This window comes from Delphinapterus leucas, chromosome 16 (genome assembly GCF_059928025.1).
Source record: "Delphinapterus leucas isolate spDelLeu-1000000601 "Yukka" chromosome 16, BTC_Dleu_Yukka2, whole genome shotgun sequence".
NCBI lineage: Eukaryota > Metazoa > Chordata > Mammalia > Artiodactyla > Monodontidae > Delphinapterus > Delphinapterus leucas.
In genome coordinates this window covers 39123715-39136308 of record NC_143144.1, presented here as the reverse complement: position 1 = coordinate 39136308, position 12594 = coordinate 39123715, and the positions used below count along the sequence as shown (strand labels likewise).

Sequence of the window (12594 nt, the reverse complement as noted above, 5' to 3'; positions counted from 1 at the left end):
TGGCTGTGCCAGGTCTTAGTTGTGGCACGGGGGATCTTTAGTTGTGGCATGAGAACTCTTAGTTGTGGCATGTGGGATCTAGTTCCCTGACCAGGGATCAAACTTGGGCCCCCTGCATTGGAAGTGTGGAGCCTTAGCCACTGGACCACCAGGGAGGTCCCTTAGTGTTATCTTGTAAAAGGCAGTAATGTTAAATTAGTTGAGGTCCAATTTATCAATTTTTTTTCTTTTACATATCTTTTTTCTTTTAGGATCTTATCCAATAAATATCTGAATACTCCAAAGTCATAGGGATATTCTCTTTTTTTTTCTTCTAGAAGCTTTGACATTTTAAAAATATGTCCACAAATTATTTGATACTCCTCCCTTCAGGAGGTGAGGCTTAATTCCTCTACCCTTAAACATGGGCTGGAGTAATGAGTAGAATATGGTGGAAGTGATGGTATGTGACTCCCAAGACTTTGTCATAAAAGGCAATGCCACTTCCTCCTTGTGCTCCCTCTTTGATCACTTACTCTGAGGGAAGTCAGCTGCCGTGTTATGAGGGCACTCAAACAGCCCTAAGAATAGGCTCATGTGGTGAAGAACTGAGTCTCCAGCCAATAGCCAGTGAAGAGCTGAGGCCTCTAGCCAATAGCCGTGGGACATAAGCCATCTTAGAAGGGGATCCTCCAGCCCCAGTCAAGCCTTCAGATGATTACATTCTTGCTAAAATCTTGGCTACAACTGGATGAGAGACTCTGTGCTAGAATTACCTAGCTAAATTCCTCCTGTATTCCTGACACAGATTAACTGTAACATAATAAATATTTGTTACTTTAAGCCAGGAAGTACTGGGAAATTTGTTATGAAGTGAGAGATAATACAGAAATTGTATCGTTTTTGCTTTTGCATTTTAGATATATGATCCACTGCAAATTAGTTTCTGTGTATGGAATGAGTTGAGGTGACAGTTCATTGTTTTCCATATAGATATCAAGTTAGAGCAACATTTGTCTTTCTTTCTCCCATTGGACTGACTTGGCACTTCGGTGGGAAAATGTATGAGTCTATTTCTGAGATCTCTATTGTGTATCACTGATCTAAATGTCTATCCTTATGCCAACACTACACTGTCTTGATTACTGTAGCTCTGTGGAAAATCCTGACATCAGTAAACAAAAGTCCTCCAACTGTCTTTTTCAAAATTATTTTGGCTATTCTTAGACCTTTACATCTTGGTAAGTTTATAGAATTGTCTTATCTATTTCTTCAAACAAAGCCTACTAGGATGTTAAAGAAGATTGAATTGAATCTATCGGTCAATTTAGAGAGAATTCCATCTTAATAATGTTGAGTCTTCCAATCCGTGAATATGGAATATCACCATTTATCTGGGTTTTTTTTTAAACTTACATTAGCAATGTTTCTACCTTTTCAGTGTTGAGAGCATATCCTTAGTTAGATTTATTCATAGGTATTTACTTTTTTTATGCTATCAGAAATAACAGTTTTTATTTCAGTTTTCAAATAGTTCATTGCTAATATTGAGAACTACAAATTATTTTCATATAGTGATTTTGCTAAATTCACTTATTAAAATTGTTTTTTGTAGATTCCATAGGGTTTTCCATGTACACAATCATGTCATATGTAAGTAACAGTTTTACTTCTTTTCTAATTTTTATGCTTAATTATGTTCTTTTTCTTGACTTATTACACTTTCTAGGACCACTAGTTCAATGTTGAATAAAGGTGATGAAAGAGAAATATATATCCATATTACTGCTTTAAAATCTTTAGGATCCATAGCTAAGGTTGGCAAATGTTTTCTACAACAGGTCACAAAGTAAGTATTTTATGCTTTGCAGGTCATACAGTCTGTTACAATTACTGTACACTGTGGATGTAGCAAGAAAGCAGCCATGGACAATACATAAACAAATGAGCATGGCTATGTTCCAATAAAACTTTACGGTCACCGAAATTTGATTTTCCTACTTTCACATGTCACAAAATATTAGTCTCCTTTTGATTCTTTTTCAGCCATTTTATTACATATAGACCATTCTAGGTCACAAGCCACACAGAAACAGGTAATGGGCTGGATGTGGCCTACAAGCTGAAGTTTGCTGATCTCTGGTTTAGACCATTGATTTGAGAGCTTTCTTCTTTCCTAATATAAGAATTTAATGCAATGTTTCCCTCCAAACAGTGCTTAATGGCACTACTATTTGTTTCATTTGTGCTTTGTACTGGTTTTTTAGCCATCGCTATAGGATTGTCAATTTACATCTTTAACTTTACACAGTCTTCAAATAACATACAGCCAGCCTGCCACATACATGGGTTCCATATCTGCAGACTCAACCAACTACAGATCAAAAAAAAAAAAAACCCATAAAGTTCCAAAAAGCAAAACTTAAATTTGTTGCATGCCAGCAACTATTAACATAGCATTTACATTGTATTCACAACGATTTACATAGCATTTACCTTGTATTAGGTATTATAAATAATCTAGAGATGACTTAAAGTATACAGGAGGATGTGCATAGGTTACATACAAATACTGTGCCATTTTACATAATGGACTTGAGAAATCTGAGGATTTTGGTATCCAAGGGAGGTCCTGGAACCCCTCCCCCGGTATAACAAAGAATGACAGTACCACTTAACCTGTTCTAAGAACTTTACAACAGCATTGATTCCCAATCTGAATATTATACTCAGGCCAAATTATTTATCAAGGTTAAGAGGGAAATAAAGGCATTTTCAGAAATGCAACATATCAAATAATTTGCCTCCCATTCACCCTTTCTTCAGCAAATTGTGGGAGTAAACCAAGAAAGAGGAAGACATAGAACAGAAGAAACAGAAGATCCAACACAGAAGAAAAGGAAATGCCTAGAATGATAGCTGGGCACTATGAGAAAATGGAAACCACTCCAGACTGGAGCACGTTACTCTGGAGGGACTTCTCTGAGATGACGACATTGACAGAATAAATTATGTGAAAGAAAACAGGAAATTTGGGCAACTGGTAGCAAATTTTGAGTTGAGTTAGTGATAAGGACACAAAAAGCCATATAAACAAGTTATGTCCCAAACTGAAAGCATCAAATACATTACTTGAAAAATCACAGGTAAACACAAAACAGCTAGAAGTTGAGAGTGGTTACCTCTGAGAAGGGGAAGTGAAGGTGGGGACCAAGAAGTACTGTCTGTCTGGACAACCCCTGACAAACTACTTGGCTCATTAAACTGTATAACTCTGAAGAAGAAAAATATGGAAGATAAGGAAATAAGGTACTTAAGGATTTCCCAAGGACATAAAACCATCTTGGCAACTAAATGTGACCTCTGGAAACCAAGAAGTCTAACAAAATTGTCCTGCAAAATAGAAAACAACACAAACGAATGCATTTGATGGGTGGAAAAGGGCAAGAAAAAAGCAACACTACGCCTGTGCTATCATAACTCTTGTCAAATGCGTGACGTCAAGAGCAGAAATCCCTAGGTTTCTGTGCTTCAGTTCCCCCGTCTATAAAGTGTGTGTAACAGTATCCCTCTCCCAGGACTGTAATGAGGCTTCAACCCAATAATGAACATAAAGTGCTTACAGCAGTGTTAGAAATAAATATTAACACAGTTAATACTTTAACTCTTTTTAAATAACTGAAATTATTTTTTATTTCAAATCATTCAACTTAATTGTCCCAATGATACTGAAAAGTTTATTTGAATGCTTACCTTGTCTATTCAAATATCAAGGCCTCTAACCCTTTCCCATATCTCCAAAAAGGGTGGGGGGCACTGTGGGGGGAAGAAGATAAACTGATGACCCAAGAGAAACGGAAAACAATTAATGAAGGCTGTCTCTAAAGATGCTTATCATTCTGAAGAACTGACTGCACCTGAAAAACTACTCAGGATACCAGGCTTTATCTTACACTTCTTAGTTGATTATGATCAATCATTCACTCACTAAGTAAGTCAGCAATTAGAACTGAAAACTTGGTCCTAACTATACATTAACTCAATAATGCTGAGACCAGCATTTTTCCACTTCTAAAGAGATAAAGTCTCCAACTTACGCAGATTGTGCTCTCCAAGTTCAGTTCTACTTTGTTATAAAACCTGAGAAACATTTTTCCAAAGGAAAAAAGTATGAAATAAAGTTCAGATCCTGGGCAAGAAATAAAGGCCAATTTAATCCACACATACCTAAGAACCGTGGAAAAAAGAAAAGAATAAATATAACCATGTTAGGTGGCTTTCAATCTCTTGTGCTCTAACAGCTAGCAAAAAAATAGTTACTTAAGAGTTGTCCCACACTTTGTTTTATTCATCTTTGGATCCTTGTAAACATAAACAGTACGTAACAGAGTACCTGACTTCTATTAGAAGCTTAAAATATTTATTTAACAAATGAATAACTAGAATTAAGAGTACTATTTGAACTATGCTCTTTTTATGGAGAAATACACTACAATTTGCAATTGAAGGAACATTTTCCTTTATCTTGGCAACAAGATCAGAGTTTGAACACCAAGAACAATAAAGCCTGGGCAGATACTCCATCTACATAATAGTCATTTCTCCTAGAAATCACATTTTGGTCACAGATCACTCCTACTGTTTTGAAGTATGTATAAATCACTAAGTTGGGTTTCATAATATAAAACTTGACCTCCAAAATTCCCTGCTTCTTTCCCTTCACCAATATCTTATATAAAAATTGCAGCCATCAATATTTTATCTGGGAGGATTCCCCCCCCAGTTTTATTGAGATATAACTGACATATAACATTGCATTAGTTTAAGGTATAGGGTATAATAATTTGATATACATATATATTACAAAATGATTACCACAATAAGTTAACAACCATCACCTCACATAGTTATAAATTTTTTTTCTTGTGATGAGAACGCTTAAGATTTACTCTGTTCGCAATTTTTAAATATTTAATGTAGTACTGTTAACTATAGTCACCATGCTGTACATTACATCTCCAGAACTTATTTATCTTATAACTGACATCTGTACCTTTTGACCACCTTCCCCCATCTCCCCAGGCCCACCCCTCTGACAACCACCAATCTGTTCTGTTTCTGTGCCTTCAGTTTTTTTTAGATTCCACGTTTAAGTGATATCATAAAGTATTTGTCTTTCTTGGTCTGGCTTACTTTACTTAGCATAATGCCCTTGAGGTCCATCCATGTTGTTGCAAATGGCAGGATTTCCTTATTTTTATGGTTGAATAATACCCCATTGTATATATACACACCACATTTTCTTTTTTTTTAAAATGATTTGGCCTCCCAGGTCCAAGTCAGTATTTTTTCTTTTTTTGTAATTAATTAAGTTATTTATTTATTTATTTTTGGCTGTGTTGGATCTTTGTTGCTGCGCATGGGCTTTCTCTAGTTGCATCAAGTGGGGTCTGCTCTTCGTTGTGGTGCGTGGGCTTCTCATTGTGGTGGCTTCTCTTGTTGCAGAGCACGGGCTCTAGGTGTGCGGGCCTCAGTAGTTGTGGCTCACGGGCTCTAGAACGCAGGCTCAGTAGTTGTGGCACATGGGGTCAGTAGTTGTAGCTCGCAGGCTCCAGAGCACAGGTTTCAGTAGTTGTGGTTCTCAGGGTCTAGAGCGCCGGTAGTGGTGCACGTGCTTAGTTGCACGGGCTTAGTTGCTCCACGGCATGTGGGATCTTCCCAGACCAGGGCTCAAACCCGTGTACCCTGCACTGGCAGGTGGATTCTTAACCACTGCACCACAGGGAAGTCCCATACACCACATTTTCTTTATCCATTCAGCCATCAATGAACACCTAGGTTATTTCCATGTCTTGGCTATTATAAATAATGCTACAATGAACATGGGGGTGCAGATATCTCTTCAAGACAGAGATTTCACTTCTTTAGAATATGTTCCCCAAAGTGGAATTGCTGAATCACACAGTAATTCTATTTTTAATTTTTTGAGGTCGATTTTTTAATCTAAAACTTATTTTTAAATTTTTTTGAGGTAGAAAGCAGTTTCTATACTACCTCTAGTCAGTACCAAAGGTTATCAACTAAAAAATTAACACAATGGACCAAAAAATGTAATAAAAAACACTTATTAAAAGATTCAATACTCAGGGACTTCCCTGGCGGTCCGGTGGTTAAGACTCCATGCTTCCACTGCAGGGGGCACAGGTTCAATCCCTGGTCAGGGAACTAAGATCCTGGATGCCAGGTGCGGCATGGCCAAAAAAAAAAACCAAGATTCAATATTCAGAGAGAAATTCTGTTTAAAACCCAACATTTCTCTAGTTCAAATGCCAACTACCTATACTTAGACATTCCAGAAATGAAAGTAGATAAAATTACCCAACCCAATAACATAAATTATGTTAAGAACAAAAATAATTGCAAAACAACTGAAAATTATGGGTTAACATTACAGAATTTAGTAAACAATGAATTCGACGTCCACATTGCAAAGCTGACTTCCATAGTTTAAAACCTGAGTTCACCTAAAAAAGAACCCCCTTAATTTTTCATTACTCAAAAAAACAACTCAATCTCTATGATACATCCTTAAAGAAATAAAGATTAATTTATCCTAGAGAGCCAGGGTTCACATCAAGCTTTATGGAATGACTGATAATCACATTTCTTCTTCCAAACATAAAATTCATGTGGATTGTCACCTTAAATGAGAAAGGTATGAAAAGAACGTAAGCTCCAATCTAGCATTAGAAATTACTCCATAAATACCCCTTCTGCTTTGAAAGTCTATTTCCCCAATGAAACCAATATACTTTATTTCTTTATAATGATTTCATGTCATGTAAATTTATGAAGGTTGTATAAATATTTGTTAGAATAGGAGTTTGTTTGAATAGTTGATAATGACTAGTGAGAACAAGAGACAAGGGTAGCATCATCAGCAGAGGAGACAAAAGCATCTCTAAAGCATCCACTACATTAACACAACATTTTTTTACACAAAGATTTTTAAGTAAGGTCTTTATGTGGTATTTTTGAAAAATATTTTTATATCCAAGAAAATTTAAACATAAGCAATTAAATCTACTTTTAATTTTTTAATTGTTTTTTATGTTGAATTTTGATTAAGAATGTTTTCTGTAGAAAGACCAGATCAGTTTCTCTGCTTTAGTAAACTGTATAATAAAATATGAAACTCATTAAGGAAAAGCAAAGCAGGAAACTTAATATGTCACTTTTAGACACCTATCCTTAGGTGAAAGTAAACAGCATTAATTCCAAGCATTTCCAAACTTTTAGGAGAAGTGGGTGGGTGAAGGAACAAGAGAGAATAAAAACTCACACTACTTCTATAGTGTAGGTTTATATTTTAATGTTTTCATTCTGAAAAGCAAATGAGGCAAACTGAGACTTCCACCTGGCTTGCCAGAATGACTCTCATGAGTACTAACATGCTTAGGTTCATGAGTACTAACATGCTTAGGTTAACATTTTCATAAACTTTTTTCTCATTTCTTCCAAGTGTCTTAAATAACACTAAAAACTACATAACATGATGCAGCTGCTTCGGAAAAACTGTTTGACAGTTCCTCAAAAAGTTAAACGTAGTGATATCATATAACCCAGTAATTACATCCTAGGTATACACCAAGGAGAATTGAAAACATACGTCCACAAAAACCTGTAAATGAATGCTCATAGCAGCATCATTCCTATCAGTCAAAAAGTGGAAATAACCCAAACATCCATCAACTGATGAATGGATGAACCAAATGTGGTATATCCTCACAACGGAATATTATTCAGCTCAGAAGAGCTACGAAGTACTGATATGCCACATCACAGGTAAACTCTGAAAACATGCTACACTAAAGGAACCAGACACATAAGGCAATATATCGTATGATTCTATTTATATAAATTACTCAGAATAGGCAACTCCATAGAAATATAAACAGAGATATGGCTGCCAGGGGCTAGGAGAAGGGGGAAAACTTAAGAGGGGTTTCCTTTGAGGGCGATGAAAAAGTTCTGGAACTAGATAATGGTGATGGTTGCACAACACTGATTATACTCAAAGCCACTGAAACTTTTATGCTATGTGAATTATACTTTAATTAATGAAAAAAACCCTACAAAACCAAAAACAGATGTTAACATCTTATCAGAGAAAGTTAACTTCCAAAATAAATGATGATTATTTTGGTATTTCTTTAAAAATCTTATTGTTAATTTGATATGGACATTAGAAACATTTTTATTTATATATTATTTTGGTTGTGCCAGGTCTTAGTTCTGGCATGCAGGATCTTCCACGCCTTGTGCAGGATCTTTGTTGCCGCATACAGGATCTTTAGCTGTGGCATACGGGATCTTTAGTTGTGGCATAAGAATTCTTAGTTGGGCATGTGGGATCTAGTTCCTTGACCAGGGATCGAACCTGGGCCCCCTGCGTTGGGAGCATGGAGTCTTAGCCACTGGACCACCAGCGAAGTCCCTAGAAACATTTTCAGAAATAAACCTTTTTCTATAATGCCCAATACCATCCTTAAGCTTTTCTATTTGTCAGGAATTCGCATAAAAGTCTTTTATTGCCAGCTTTGCAATGCTTAGTCTGCCAAGGTAGGAATCAATTTTATATAATATCTAAACAAGTCAAGTGAGTTTTAAAATAGGCAGAATGTTTTATTAAATTTGGCTTACCAATATCGTATGTTGAATTTTAGTACAGGAGAGGAACATGTTTATTTCTAATGAAGAAGATCAGCAAAAGATGAAAAACTTTTTATTTTATTTATTTATTTATTTATTTATTGGCTGCACTGGGTCTTCATTGCTGTGTGCGGGCTTTCTCTAGTTGTGGCGAGTGGGGGCTACCCTTTGTTGTGGTGCGTGGGCTTCTCATTGTGGTGGCTTCTCTTGTTGTGGAGCACAGGCTCTAGGTGCATGGGCTTCAGTAGTTGTGGCATGTGGGCTCAGTAGTTGTGGCTCAGGGGGTTAGTTGCTCCGCAGCATGTGGGATCTCCCAAGACCTGGGCTTGAACCCGTGTCCCCTGCACTGGCAGATGGATTCTTAACCACTGCGCCACCAGGGAAGTCCCAAAATACTTTTTATTTATTATTTATTTATTTATTTAAGATTTATTTACTTTATTCTTGGCTGTGTTGGGTCTTAGTTGCGGCACACGGGATCTTTGTTGCAGTGCGTGGGCTTCTCCCTAGTTGTGGCATAAGAGTTTTTTTCTTCTTCTCTAGTTGTGGTGCGCAGGCTTCAGGGCATGTGGGCTCTGTAGTTTGCGGCACACAGGCTCTCTAGTTGAGACGCACTAGCTCAGAAGTTGTGGCGCGCTAGCTCAGAAGTTGTGGCGCGCGGGCTTAGTTGTCCCGTGGCATGTGGGATCTTAGTTCCCTGACCAGGGATCAAACCACGTTCCCTGCATTGTATGGCGGATTCTTTACCACTGGACTACCAGGGAAGTCCCCCGAAAAAGTTTTTAGACAGCAAAATTTACCTGGTCTGCTTTAGCCCTCATGAAGCTATCTCTGACATTCATTTTTTTAAATTTTGATATTCAATACAGAAAAGCAACATCCAAAAAAAAAAAAAAGGCCATGCCAAATGCAATAATAGCCCATTAATTTATTTTACCTCAAATATAACAGAAAATACCACTTCTGCTGAACCTGATTCTAGGCAAGGTAAAATTCAGTCGCCTACATAATGATTTGCCCAATGTCCATTCACAATCTTCCTGCTTGCTCTTAATGGCATTTGAATAGAGTAGGCTCTCAATCTACATGAATTAATTATGTAAATTATGAGATTAAATAACAGTTTCAACTTAAAATAATAACATCTATTTGGGGCCTATGCGAACCAGGCAATGGAAATAGAGGCTTTATATATTTAACGCATTTCTGCTCACAATACCTTACAGAGAGGTTAAGTAACTTCCCTAAAGTCACAACACTAGTACACTGCAAAGCCAGGATTCAAACCAAGGTCTGTCAGACATACAATCATTTTTGCTAAAACATTCCAAGTGTGGGCTACAAAGGAATATAATTTCAATTTAATTGGCAAACATTCATCTTATCTCTTTAATACAGCTTCTAAATGTTTAGGTAATGAGAAAGAAAAAGAGTGCTTGAAAAGTACATTACGGAAGAATGAAGTGATGTGCCTGGGGAAACATGCAGTGCACTGTTTGCCTACTATGTGCCATGTGCTGGACTGGCTATTTTAATGCATGAACACTTAATTGTTACAACAATACTGGGAAGTAAATATTGATGCCTCCTTTTTTACATAAGAAACTGAAGTTTAGAAGGTGCAAGAAGGTGCAAGGTTACAGAAGTTGCAAGGCACATAGTTGGGATTAGAAACCAAATTCAGTCAGTCAGTAAATATTTACTGAGTGTTTACTATGTACCAGGGCTATACGAGGCACTTAGAATAGAATATTAGAGATCTCCCACATACAGCTCAAATGAAACCCATCTTCTTTTTGCTTAGGCAGTAAATCATTGTGAAATTGAAAAATCCCCATAGATTTTTCTTTTAGTAGCTTTGTTTTAAATGATTATTCATGCTTTGGTTATACATGTTAAGTACTGTCCCTAAAGCCAGAAGTTGATTGCCATAAAAACTGAATAAGCCTCCAATAGATAATGTGAAAATATAAGCAATTCTGTCCTCCTGCATGATTTTGACCATATTGCTAGATAGAGAACACCACTTTGGAAGATATACTTCTTATGTTCTGAAGGATAATTTAAACCATTAAGCATTTTACAAAGCTTTTGAAGGTCAGATTTTAAATGACAACAGTGAAATTTCAAAAAGAACAGGAAAAGTCAGCACCAAAGCTAGTTTAACATTAATAATAAGTGATCTAATAAATAGGTCTATGTTTGCCTAGTCAGGTTTTGCTTATTATGCCAGTTGGAAAGCCGGAAGGAAACTGGTTTTAACTCCCATACAACCTGTATCATGACAACATCACTTTATCAGAAATGTAGCTGATATCAGCATAATGCTGAGACAGTTCAAATTTAAAACTGATTTTTCTTTTCCAACTATTTTCATAATCATTAATGGTATATAGAATCGAGATAACTTAAGAAAAGAAAAAAAGAAGGGTAATTAACATTTACTGTGACCCTTCTATGTGCCAGATACTACTTTTAATTCTCACAGCCACCTTAACCTTTTAGAGGAAGAAACAGAAGTTTTGAGAAATGAAGTACCTTTTCTAAGATTACATAACTAAGGGCTTCCCTGGTGGCGCAGTGGTTGAGAATCCGCCTGCCGATGCAGGGGACACGGGTTCGTGCCCCGGTCCAGGAAGATCCCACGTGCCGCGGAGCGGCTGGGCCCGTGAGCCATGGCCGCTGAGCCTGCGCGTCCAGAGCCTGTACTCCGCAACGGGAGAGGCCACAACAGTGAGAGGCCCGCGTACCGCAAAAAAAAAAAAAAAAAAAAAAAAAGATTACATAGCTAATAAAAAGGCAGAGCCAAGGTTCAAACTCTGATGTCAATTATTATAATGCTCCATGGCACTAAATACCTGTCAGTTTCTTAATTTATTTTTAAAACTTTATGATAATATTAGAGCAGAGAAAGCAGAGTAAAATAATGATTTGGATTATGAACTGTTTTAGTACCTCAAAAGTACTAAAGAGTGATGTTGCCCTTTTAAAAATTCCTATGACGGTGACTGTGAAAGAGAATATAAAATACCTTCAAGTCAAAATATTAGGCTTTTGAGTAGAAAAAAAGTAACAAATAAATAAGTATACATTTAATATTATCAAAAGAGAACCAAGTTAAAAAAAAATAGTTCTATTCTAAAGCAACACTTTTTGAAAGACTGCAGATCACCAGCGTGGGCTGGCTCGAAGCAGCATTTTTCAGAGTTAACTTCATGGAAGACTAATCCCTATAAAAATATTGAAAGATAATGAGTTTCCACAGTCAAACAAGTTTGAGAAATGCCGGACTTAACACTAAACCAGTTTCTTTGCTGGTTACAAGCAGTACAACATAGTGCCCGGAGCCCGCTGGAGTCAGACTATCTGGGTTTCAATCCCTGCTCTTCCACCTCCTGGCCTAGCCATGAGATTTGGAACATGTTATTTCACTACTCTGGGTCTCAGGTTTCCCACCTGTTAAAAAAAAAAAAAAAAAAAAAAAAAAAAGGGGACAATTGCAAAGACAGATTTGTTGTAAAAATTAGAAAGATTAAAACATCTGGGGTTGAGATATGGGGATATATGTATATGTATAGCTGATTCACTTTGTTATAAAGCAGAAACTAACACACCTTTGTAAAGCAATTATACTCCAATAAAGATGTTTTTAAAAAAAAAATCTGGGGTTCTTAGAACAGAGCCTTAAAATAATAAGTGCTTGATAAATGTTAAATTATTAGTAGTAACATCATTTCCCTGAGCCTTTATTAACCTGATAAAAGTTGATGCTCATCATAAATCTCCAAGGAGTCAAGGGATATACCTAGTATGCAGTTTCCCAAACTTATATGATAGAACCCACTTTTCCACAGACCATCCCTCAAGACTGATTAATGTCTTTTAAAATCAAAACAAAACAAA

General features: G+C 36.6%; 1 protein-coding gene across 5 annotated transcripts in view; it reads right to left on the bottom strand.

Moving 5' to 3' along the window:
• Window positions 1-12594, bottom strand: part of SHLD2 (shieldin complex subunit 2) — a 135252-nt gene that overhangs the window by 102747 nt on the left and 19911 nt on the right. The window lies entirely within an intron of this gene.